This window comes from Apium graveolens, chromosome 11, assembly GCF_009905375.1.
Source record: "Apium graveolens cultivar Ventura chromosome 11, ASM990537v1, whole genome shotgun sequence".
In the NCBI taxonomy this organism is placed as follows: domain Eukaryota; kingdom Viridiplantae; phylum Streptophyta; class Magnoliopsida; order Apiales; family Apiaceae; genus Apium; species Apium graveolens.
This window is the reverse complement of record NC_133657.1, coordinates 83866864-83878610: the sequence shown is the minus strand read 5'-3', so window position 1 is coordinate 83878610 and position 11747 is coordinate 83866864. Positions and strand designations below refer to the sequence as shown.

Here is an 11747-nt window from a genome sequence, read left to right as displayed (position 1 = left end):
CTTACCAAAAGCATTATTATTTTTAATTTTTTGCATCAAAACATATACATATCAAAAAAATTACCAAGCAGTCATCTGGTTTTTACAACAGCACTTTTTCAACAGCATTTTTTCTAACAGCATAGTAATTTTTAACAGCCATCCCAAACAGAGCCCAAATCAAGTTAATTTTGATACCCAAGTTTCCTTGGGTCCTTCCTTGTTAGCCTTCTTTTTAGGTTTCTTAGGCTTGTCCTCATCTGACTTAGGTGATTGAACTTCAACCTTGGTCATTTGAGTAGGGCTTTGGAAATCATTCATTATTACAGAATTATCATGCACAGGTTGGTTAACATGAAATGGCATATTATGTACAAACATGTTATTCCAATATGGCATGCTAAATGGCATTTGAGGCATACTGAATGCAGCATAGTAAGGATTTTATGGAAATGGCATATTAGCAAATTGTGCATTCAAATTTTGTGCAAGCATAACATTCATAGGCATTGTGGGCATGTTAGGAAATGAGGGAGGTGCATACATGGGTGCATGCATAACATATTTGCAATTAACAGATAAGTGATTAACACTACCACACTTAACACAGATTTTTCTTGGTGCATACTTATCAGGTGTGTAGTTGTTATATTTGTTAATTCCTACTTTCCCATTCCTGTTATTTTTCCTTTTGGAATCTGCCTTGACCTCAATTTTCTCCAATATGTCACTCAGTTGCTTCATTGACAGATGCCCCACATTAACTCTTTTATTTTCCTTGACTTGCTTGATTCACCTATTACAAAGTTCTTGGAAACTGATCCATATTTCTCATTGAGTTTAGATAGTTTAGCTTTGCTAATTGGTTCTTTCATTCAATGAATGTGATTCTTTGTCTTTCGATGGATAATTTCTTTTATCATTCGACAGATAATCTTCATTATCCGTTGAATCCACATCCGTTGAAAGTCCTTCTATCAAACCAGGATCCAGTTTCTCCTTGTTCTTTTTCCAGGCTTCTTCACAGAAAGATTTTATGCCTTGAACTTTAGAAATTTGAGTATGTACATCTCTTGATGACTTCCAAGCTTTAATTACCTCTTGCTCTCGTTCAAGCTGCTTTCTTAAAATCTCCTCTTTCTTTAAGGATTCAGTCAGTTTCTCCTTAGCAATTCTACACTCTATCTTCAGTTTCTCAAACTCAACAAATTGAGTTTCTAACACAGTATTTCTTTTACATAAAAACACATTATTTTCCTTAATTTTTATGTTTTCTTTAGTGAGAGATTTAAGTGTAACACACAAGTGATATACTTCTGTTGACATGTCATTTATAGCATCATTACACTCATCTTTAGAAAGATGTGCTAGATTAGTAGTGATTACCTGATTGCTTGAAGAACTGACTTCTGCTTCATCTGATTTGGCCATCAGGCCTAGGTTGACATAGCTTGGTTCTTCATCCCATCTGCTGCCCAGTCATTTTCTTGAGTCAAGAAAGCCATTTCTTTCTGCTTGAGCAATACAAAGTATTTCTTCTTATAGTCAACTTGCTCAAACTTCTTTTTCTCAAGATTAGGCTTTCTGTATTCATTTGCAAAGTGACCACTCAGGCCACACTTGAAACATTTGAATTTGGACTTATCCACCATATTTCTATTTGGCTTGGCTGCTCCAAAATTCTTTTTGAATTTGAGCTTGGCAAACCTTCTTGACAAGAAAGCTAGATGTTCATCTATGTTTTGTATTTCATCTTGACTTAGATGATCTTCATGCTCAGCCACTAGTCCTTTTCCTTTGCCTTCACAAACCCTAGATTTTGGTGCAGATTTCACAGCTTCAACCTTCATCTCTTTCACTCTCTCTTGTTCAGCCACCAAATCTATAGATCCTCCCTTCTTCCTTCCTTTCTCTATCTACTCATCTCGTTCCAACTCAAGCTAATACGTTTTTAGAATTCCATACAGTCTCTCCAAAGTAAATTTCTTGTAATCCTGATAGTTTCTAAGAGAGACGGTAATGCGCTTCCATTCTTTTGGTAGAGATCTTAGAAATTTCAGGTTAGAATCCTTTGTCTGATAGACTCTTCCATGTAGCTTTAGTGTGTTTACTAGTTTTTGAAATCTACTAAAGATATCACTTAGAGATTCACCATCTTCACAATGAAAGTGCTCATACTGCTGAATTAGAAGTTGCATCTTGTTTTCCCTTATTTGTTCAGTTCCATCACATATTATTTGAATTGTATCCCAAATTTCTTTAGCAGATTTATAAATGATGACATTGTCAAACATATCTCCATCAAGTCCATTGAACAGAATGTTCATAGCCTTTTTATCTTTGTACACTTGCTCAATGTCTTCACCTGTCCATTCTTATTGTTGCTTTGGAATACTTTTCTCATTTCCTACAGCTCCTTCAGTGTTTGTAGCATCTCTTCGAGGAACATGAGGACCTTTTTCAATACAATCAACATATCTTTTATCTTGAGAGAGAAGATGCAGGTGAATTTTCACCTTCCAATGGTGATAGTTGTCTTTATACAAGAAAGGGATCTTCACTCCAACATCCTTCTTGCTCATGTTGTTAGTTTCTTTAATCTTTAAACTCTTAGTAAGTCAAGAGCTTGCTCTGATACCAATTGTTATTCCCAAACAATCTAACAAGTAGAATTACAGAAGGGGGGTTGAATGTAATTCTTGGTTTTTTTTCAATCTTTAAAATTTCTTGCAAATATAAATATAACTGTGTATGAATATGCTAAGTGCGGATAAGAAATATTCAAGTATTCAAAAAAAGTAAATAAACAAAGATATTTAAAAACTTTCTGGTGGATTGTTATTTCCATCAGAGATATATATAAATGTAAAAGATCTCTGTGATGCAAAAAGCACACAGCTGCTTACAAGTGAATTTACAAAGAGAGAACTTAGAAATTCTTAACAGATTGTGCCTTATCTATTTCTCAGTTCTTTTAATTGATATTTTTCTACTTGAAACTCTTGGTTTATATATTACCAAGTTACATGTGAAAAAGATAAACTAATAAAACAAACATGTCTAAGTCTAATTACATGTTTCTTCATTTCTCCATCCAGCATCTTTGTATTTCTTCAAGTTAGCAAATGGAAAGGCTTCTTGATCTTCATAATCCTGATTACACGCTGCCACATTCCTTTTGTATACAATCAACCCATGTGACTATCAAGTCACTATCAACTCCTATTTGAATTTGTTATCCGTTGAGACTGTGTTAGATCATCCGTTGAGACTCTATTGGATCATCTGTTGATAGGAACTTGGGTCATCCGTCAAAGTCTTGTAGAGACATCTGTACAAAGTGTTTTCATAGCAGTTGACTCAATTTTACTTAGGCAAAATTGCAAGGCATATAATATTTACAATTGGCCAACCTATTTTGCATATCATACTAAAAGTCAACATGACTTAGAATATCCTACAACTACTAATCCTTCAAGATATTACAGTATACAGAAATGTGCTACAAAAACTTATTTAAATATAAGTTACTCTTTCAACGGGTGACAAGTAAGATTATTTGTTGAAAGCTACAAACTCACTTAATTAAAATCTACTAAGGTGTTTTGGTATAATATCATCAAGCCTACAACATATTCCTAACATACACAATTTTTTATTTAAATTTTTTTTAAAATTTAATGAAAAGGTATAAAGTGGTTCTGTAGTAGAATCACAGTAGAATTACATTTATTCAAATTTATTGCACTGTAGAAGCAAATTAAAAATTATTTTTTCAATTAAATAATTTTTTATTATTTTCAACTATAAATAGTATTCAAGATTATTATCGAATTTTTATATTTTTTGAAATAAAATTTTATAATTTATGATGAGATTCTATAACAGAATTAAGGGTTCTCCACAATTCACCATAAGAGGGTTTTTCATTGAGTAATAGCCTATATATGTGTACGTGTGTGTGCACGTGTGTGTGCGCTTCCTTATACAGCACACATGTATATACATATGATTTTCACGTACATATATATTTTGCTCGTAATTTTAGTGTATCACAACATAACACAGGGTAGCATTTGGTGGAGAACTTTCTTATATAAAGAATCATGAAGAATCATTATTTAAAAAATATAAAATATATAATCTATTTCATTTTTCATCATATATAGTTACAAATTTTAATTACCAAGTTAAAAGATGAAGTTAAACAATTTTTTTATTTAAAAAATCATTTAAATTTAATGAAAAATTTTAAAGTGGGTTTATAGTAGAATCAAAGTAGAATCACTTTTTTAAAATCATTCCATTATAAACTCAAATTTAAAATCATTTTTTCCAATTGTAATTGTTAATTTTTTTATGAAATTTAAATATAATTATTATTTTAGATTAGTATCAAATTTTATATTTATAAAAATAAAATTTTATAATTTATGATAAGATTTTATAATAGAACTAGGTGAACAAACCGCGCTTCGCGCGGTTAAAAAAAATTGCGAAAAAATAGTTGAAAAGCTTGAGTTTTCACTCTCAAGTATTTCTATAAAATGAGATATTGGACAATATTTTCGGAGGGAAGTTGTATGTATAATACTAAAATGTAATGGTATGAAAATTTTAGGGTAGTTTTCATGTAAATAAAAATAAGTATCTCGGAAGCTGTAAGACAAAATATTATAAATTTCTCTGCAAAGAAATCCTTCTCTACTTCCACCTTTAAAAATTTGAAAGAAAACATAAATCATATTTATCTACCACTTTGAATATGAACTTAAGCAGCACAGCTTTAAAAAAGACAACTAAATAAATTAGCAGTGCATGTCAATACACATCCACAACCCCTGCTTGTGTAAATCCAAAATATCTATTGAATATGTAAGCTAAAATACTCACATACTTGGGTTAGAAGGTTATTATTTTAATAATAAAGAATGAAAATTCTTGTATCTTTATAGCAAAAAGCTAATAAATAAGTGTTTTCGATTTTAACATGTTGGCATGTAAATATACATTGATATATTTAGCCGAAGAAAAAGAACTGAAGAGGTTGCTCTTACATCCAAAATTTGCAAAACAAAAATCTTAAGAGGTTTATAATTGTGGGAGATCTTTCTTAGCTTGCCACAAAAAAATACCTCTGCTAAGTAAATATAGTACATAGTATAGACATTATTATTGTGAAAAATACAAGCTCCAGATTCCAGGTAAACCAGTTGAGCAAAGTAAACACCAATATAGCTTCAGCCAAACAATTTTGCATAATTATCATCAACTGCTAACCAATGAGTAATGACTATACCTGCACAAATGCCCAAAATCTGTCACACAACAGAAAAATCAAAGTATTAAACTAAGTACTAAATAAATCAGTTACATGAAACCCAACCGTCATCTTGAGAGTGATGCATTTTCCTAATACATGAATCTAAAATCAATATGAACAGTGACTATATTAGCCATCAGATAACCTCACCGTGCTTTTGTCTTGATCTACAAATTTACAACTTTTTGGAAAGCCGACATTGTTAAAGCAATCAAATTGAGATCAATTGCCAAGAGCAATTAAACATTAAGCAATGCAATTACTCATATCAAAGTGATCTATTCAGCCTACTGTCTTGTTAGGCATTGATTTTAAAACTTTAGAAAATAATTGCTCATTAAATTTTATATATTTGTCGGACAAAAATAACAAAATAACACAACTTGTAGAATGTGCATGCCAAAATCTCGTAAGCACACAAACACTCTAAGATTAAGTTGTGCAGCCACTTAGCTTTTTGCTAGACACTTCTTTTAACTCTTGAATCTTTAAAACTTTCTTCCCAATCCTTTGCTCCTCAACCAAAAAAGCTCAAATGATCCTGGTAGACAACCAAGGCAAAGTGAACAATTATATAGAAAAACTAATATATTTATATAGAAATTTAAAACTATATGAAGTGTATCCAAATGCATAAAAGTATTCTACCTCTCTGTCGTAGCCCCTCCAGGCAAGACACCCACATTAGCACAGTTAATAGTCCTGGTTTGTAGAAAATTTAGATCTTTAATATTATGCAGGCCTTAAATGAGGAAGCTGCAAAACAAACATGATACTACAAAGCATCCAACATAGAAAATAACATATAGTGTCACATTATTGTGAAAATAACATATAATGTCGTATATCTCCAGATAGATCAATGCTCTGATCGACCAAGTTATATGGCAGTGCTATTCATCTTGATTTGAGTTTATTCTAATAGACAACTTCAATGGAGTTGAAATGTATTAAGTGCTAAATAAATATTGAGTTTTACCTTTAACAACATATATTTATGAATTTAGGTACTGTTAAATTGGGATGAAGATTTCTGGGAGTAGTGAGGTAAATTTCAACAAAATTCTCTCAACTTTAGGGGTGTTGAATACTTCCCAACTTTCGCTTCGATTAATAAACAATAATTCAGGGTCTTCAATCAACATAGCATAATAATAATTAAATTCTAAAAGTTATATCTATAGGCCTGCCAATAGTAAATTAGCTTTGAATATTCTTACATGTATAAAAAGTTCAGTTAATATTCGAACCAAAATTTTTATATTAGAAAGATACAGATAGTTTGGTTTCGATTTATATGCTATAAGGTCAAAACCAGTCAACTCATGAATTGTGTTTTCCGATATCTACAATTTTTTTGTTGTCACTTGTATTTTGTCGGATTAGGGTAGCATCAAAGATTAGCCAAAGGGCTCGAATTACATAAACACTCATACAATATGATCTAAGACCTACCATAGAGTGATATTAATAAAATAGATTTGCAATAAAATAAGACATGCTAAAGACTTACAATTTTAACCGAGTCTCATGCGGTCAGAGCTAGATAGTCAGCAGACTCAGCACACGAGACAACACATGGGCAAACATTTTCAACAGCAGATTTTATGTTCCCAACAACCTCGAATCCCTTTACTAAATTAACATTTGGCACATTTGCGACCTGACATACGTTAACTCTAATTTTGACAGAACTCTCGCATGTTTGATGTTTGTTCTTCATAATAGGTAATTGTTCCAAAAAAATTTGTTCGGAAGAAGTAGCAGCTGCATTACAGAGCGTAATAATCCTTTCTTGACTTCAATCAAAACTTTAAGGTAAGGTAAACAGTTCAATACCATTACTCAGTTGTTATGAAATGAAGTAAATTAGCAAAGAGATGTTACAGAAGAGCTTACGAATCCAGATCAGGAATTTTATACCCTGAAAAACCTATATTATCCATACATAATCACAATGACTCAAGCTTGTAATTAGATTTGATTAAAATTATGAAAAAGTCCAAGAAATCAAAATCAGGAGAAGTCTAAAATATAAAATTAAAGATTGTGAGTATTACTACGTCAACAGCTCGAGATCATCCTTTGTATAAATATACAAGTCTTACACTCTAGATGCACATAATATTTAAGAGTTAATTGCCATCAACCATAATATAAACATAAGCAAGGAAATATGGTTGACACTGTCAGGTCCTGCTTCGAGTCCAAGCAAAATTAAACACCATTTTGCAAACTAATAGTAAAATTGGCGATGCTATGTAAAACTTTGTAATTTTCCATGCCACAGTTATGATATCTATCTTCCTAAACCGGTTAATATTCGTGTAAAACACACAAATAATAGAACGGGCAATCTTATTTAATCTAGTATACTATATATAAAATATACCATAAATTGTAACAAATAAATCAAACATGCAGTAACTGCAAAAAGAAAATCTGTACCTGGATGCCCAATTTTTTTTAACAATTCACAACTTTCAGTAGTTCTTCCCGTTGTAATACAAGCTAGACCTTCCACCATCTGGAAACTGCAGTAAATGGGGATTTTCAGGGATTTCATATTTAATATGTCAAATCTCTACTTATATGGCTAACATCCACAATCCTTTAAAGCATTCGAGAATAAGTCATAGCAGTCTTAATATACCCGATGATCGTAGGAGCAAGCCAAGAAGAAAATGTATGTAGACATAAATTTAGAAGAATGTGAAAATACCTTGTAGGATGGAGTACATTAAATGGTTAAGATGGAGATTTGCATGTGGTGCAGGGTACTATACAAATACTTGATAAATGCATTTCGTGCACATAAGTTTTTTCCCAATTCTGCACAAATACGGTTACTATTTAAATAAATAGAAGCCTAATACGAATGCATGTTTCTAGAAGCCAAATAGAGGAAGAGACAAAATATTGAATATAGCATATAGATTGTACATATAAAATAATCATACTAATGGCTCCAAGAGTCAGTTATATAAGTGTTTAAAAGTGGAGAATCTGCTACTAATAGCTCCATGAGTCGATTATGTACATCAGAGTTTAGAATCAACGTACATCAGAGTTTATATTCAATAATAAGTCAAATAAGTACATTAGAGTTTAAAAGCAATAATAAAGAGGTAGTCCATAATTACCTCCAACAGCCTATTATATAGCCAGACATATAGAAGTGCTACCTTGGAGGTCGCACATACTACTTAACATTTAATTGCCATCAACCACAACTTGCACAGAGGGGAGCATCAGTTCCATTTTCTGCTTTATACTGCATCAAATAGTTCAAAAAATTAAATACGGTGATGTAACAACATGAAATTATATAGGCAAGACAATGACAAACTCTATAATGTCAATCTTCAAATCCAATTTATTAGTTTGAGGGCTTGCAAATCATCCAAAGCATCAATCAAATATAGCAACCAGCTGCATGAAAAAATAAAGTCAATGTCATTTATGAACCAACATCGGATTTTTCTAAGAGATTTAAAAATACTGCAGTGTAGGTTGGCATGAGCCAAAATATATGATTGATGTCTGATGGATTACACTATTATTGCAGAAATAGAGATATACTCCTATAAGAGATAAAGAATGAAAAATCTTTCCTGCTCATAACACCATTCAAAGTAATGGTGCACCCCAACAATAAAAAAGTGGGCATAAGTTATAACCAAAACACCCTAGAGTAATAATTGTTGGAAAACAACGATTGTTTTATCAAGTGCCAAAACCAAACCCTTGCTAAAATCAAATTCATGATTTTTGAAATGATACCTCATTGCAATATCAGTCTTGTTTGACGAATGTAATTAGTAAAGACAATTTGTAAAATTCATAGTGTCCTACATCAAGCAATACATGTATACAAAATAATATGAGATCCAAATAACTATTTAATAAAATTTAAAATAGTTTGTAAATACATTGTAAATTTAGCTTTATCATGCGACACGCAATACAATGATATGACAGTATGATGAACACTAACAACGTCTCCCTATTGCATGGCAGAATTTATACATTTTGATATTCAAATCAGTACAGCTTAGAGTACATTAGCTTGAAACAATAGATTCTAAAATTATATTTAGCATTAGAAAAATGGAAAATCTATAATCCAGATAGTTATGTTTGGCCATTATGTTAATTTGAGACAGTTTTATTTTGCTAAGTAATTGTAAGCATCAAATTACTTAAAAATAAATTAAAAAATTTATTCACAAATCACGAAATGCATTACCTCTGCAGAACCAACACATATGGAATTGTAATCCAGCTCTTCACTTTGAATTCGATGACATGTCTTAAACCAACAGGAAAGAGATACATACTATATCACATTATATCATGTAAAAATTTATTGGACTTAATTATTTTCCAAAAGATATGGTCAGGGATCTTATCATCCATGAATATAAAGCAAATTTTGAAAATTGAGACCAGTAAGAATTATTTCGAGAAAGAAAAATCAAAGCAAATACATATCATATATATCATGAAAGAATGTACTGTTAGAAATATATATGTATTAGTTTGATGATATGTTTAACAAAACACTTAAGTAGAAGTTTAGTGTTTGTAGCCTCAACGGATAAGACCACTTTGGCTATCCGTTGATAGTGCAGCTTTACTTAGAAATAAGTCTAGTGTTGTAGCACATTTCAGTCTCTGTATTTATGATATAATTCTCAGAAGTTGAGAGAAAATATAAGTCATGTTGACTACTAGAAGATATGCAAATAGGAAGGCCAATTGTAAATATTTTATGCCTTGTAATTTTGTATAAATGAAGTGGTATCAACGGATATCTTAAAGACCTTCAACGAATGAGAAACAAAGCTTCAACGGATGTCTCTAAAGCTTCAACGGATAGAGCTTCAACTGCTAACATATCAACGGATAAAGCCATCAACGGATGAAAGCTTCAACGGATGTCTCTAAAGCTTCAACGGATAGAGCTTCAACTGCTAACATATCAACGGATGAAGCCATCAACGGATGAAAGCTACTCAAGATGAATGTCTGTATAGTAGTTTTCTATCTAAGGAGGAACCTAAGAAAGTGGAAGAAGCTTTATTGGATCCAGATTGGATATTAGCTATGCAGGAAGAGCTGAACCAATTTGAGAGAAACAAAGTTTGGAAGCTGGTACCCAAACCAAAGAACAAGAGTCCTACTGACACAAAATGGGTATTCAGAAACAAGATGGATGAAAATGGCATTGTCATAAGGAATAAAGCCAGATTGGTTGCTAAAGGCTATTCTCAACAAGAGGGAATAGATTTTGATGAAACATATGCTTCTGTTGCAAGACTTGAAGCCATCAGAATTTTTCTAGCCTATGCAGCCCATGCCAATTTCAAAGTCTATCAAACGGATATCAAGAGTGCATTTCTAAATGGGAAATTAGAGGAAGAAGTCTATGTAAGTCAACCTCCACGGTTTGAAGATCCAAATTTTCCAGACTATGTGTATTATCTGTTGAAAGCACTCTATGGACTGAAGCAAGCACCTAGAGCCTGGTATGAAACCCTATCAAAATTCCTTTTAGAGAATCACTTCACTAGAGGTACTGTTGATAAAACTCTCTTCTTTAGGAATGTTAATGGCTCTAGTATACTTGTTCAAATTTATGTAGATGACATAATATTTGGTTCTAAAGATAATAAACTTTGCAAAAAGTTTGCTAAGCTAATGCAAAGTAAGTATGAAATGAGCCTGATGGGAGAACTAACCTATTTTCTTGGTTTACAAGTTAAACAAGTTAGTGATGGAATTTTCATTAGTCAAACTAAATATATTCATGATCTTCTAAAAAGGTTTGACTTAATGGAATGTTCATCTGCAAAAACTCCCATGGCCACTGCCACCAAACTTGAATTGAATAAGACTGAAAGGTCTGTGGACATTACAAGTTATAGAGGCATGGTTGGTTCACTTTTATATTTAACTGCCAGTAGACCAGATATAATGTTTGCTACATGTCTGTGTGCTAGATTTCAAGCTGATCCTAGGGAGTCTCACTTAATTGCTATCAAGAGGATTTTCAGATATCTCAAGGGTACACCAAATTTAGGTATTTGGTATCCTAGAGAATCTGGCTTTGATCTAATTGGTTATTCAGATGCAGACTATGCAGGTTGCAAAATAGACAGGAAAAGTACAACAGGCTCCTGCCAATTCCTGGGAAACAAGCTTGTATCATGGTTTAGCAAAAAGTAAAATTCAGTCTCTACTTTTACAGCTGAGGCTGAATACATTGCTGCTGGAAGTTGCTGCTCTCAAGTGTTATGGATGAGGAATCAACTCCTTGATTATGGACTTCATGTTGATAGAATTCCTATCTTTTGTGACAACACAAGTGCCATAGCCATAACAGAGAATCCTGTGCAGCACTCAAGGACCAAGCACATTGATATCAAGTACCACTTCATCA

At 32.2% G+C, this 11747-nt stretch overlaps 1 long non-coding RNA gene across 1 annotated transcript; it reads right to left on the bottom strand.

Annotated features, from left to right (window-relative positions):
• Positions 1–5380: 5380 nt before the first annotated feature.
• LOC141696818 (uncharacterized) lies at positions 5381–8110 on the bottom strand. Its single transcript, XR_012564499.1, has 4 exons — positions 8025–8110; positions 7751–7836; positions 5951–6004; positions 5381–5843 (listed from the first exon to the last, which is right to left on the bottom strand). It is a non-coding gene; the product is annotated as an uncharacterized LOC141696818 (long non-coding RNA).
• Positions 8111–11747: the final 3637 nt, after the last annotated feature.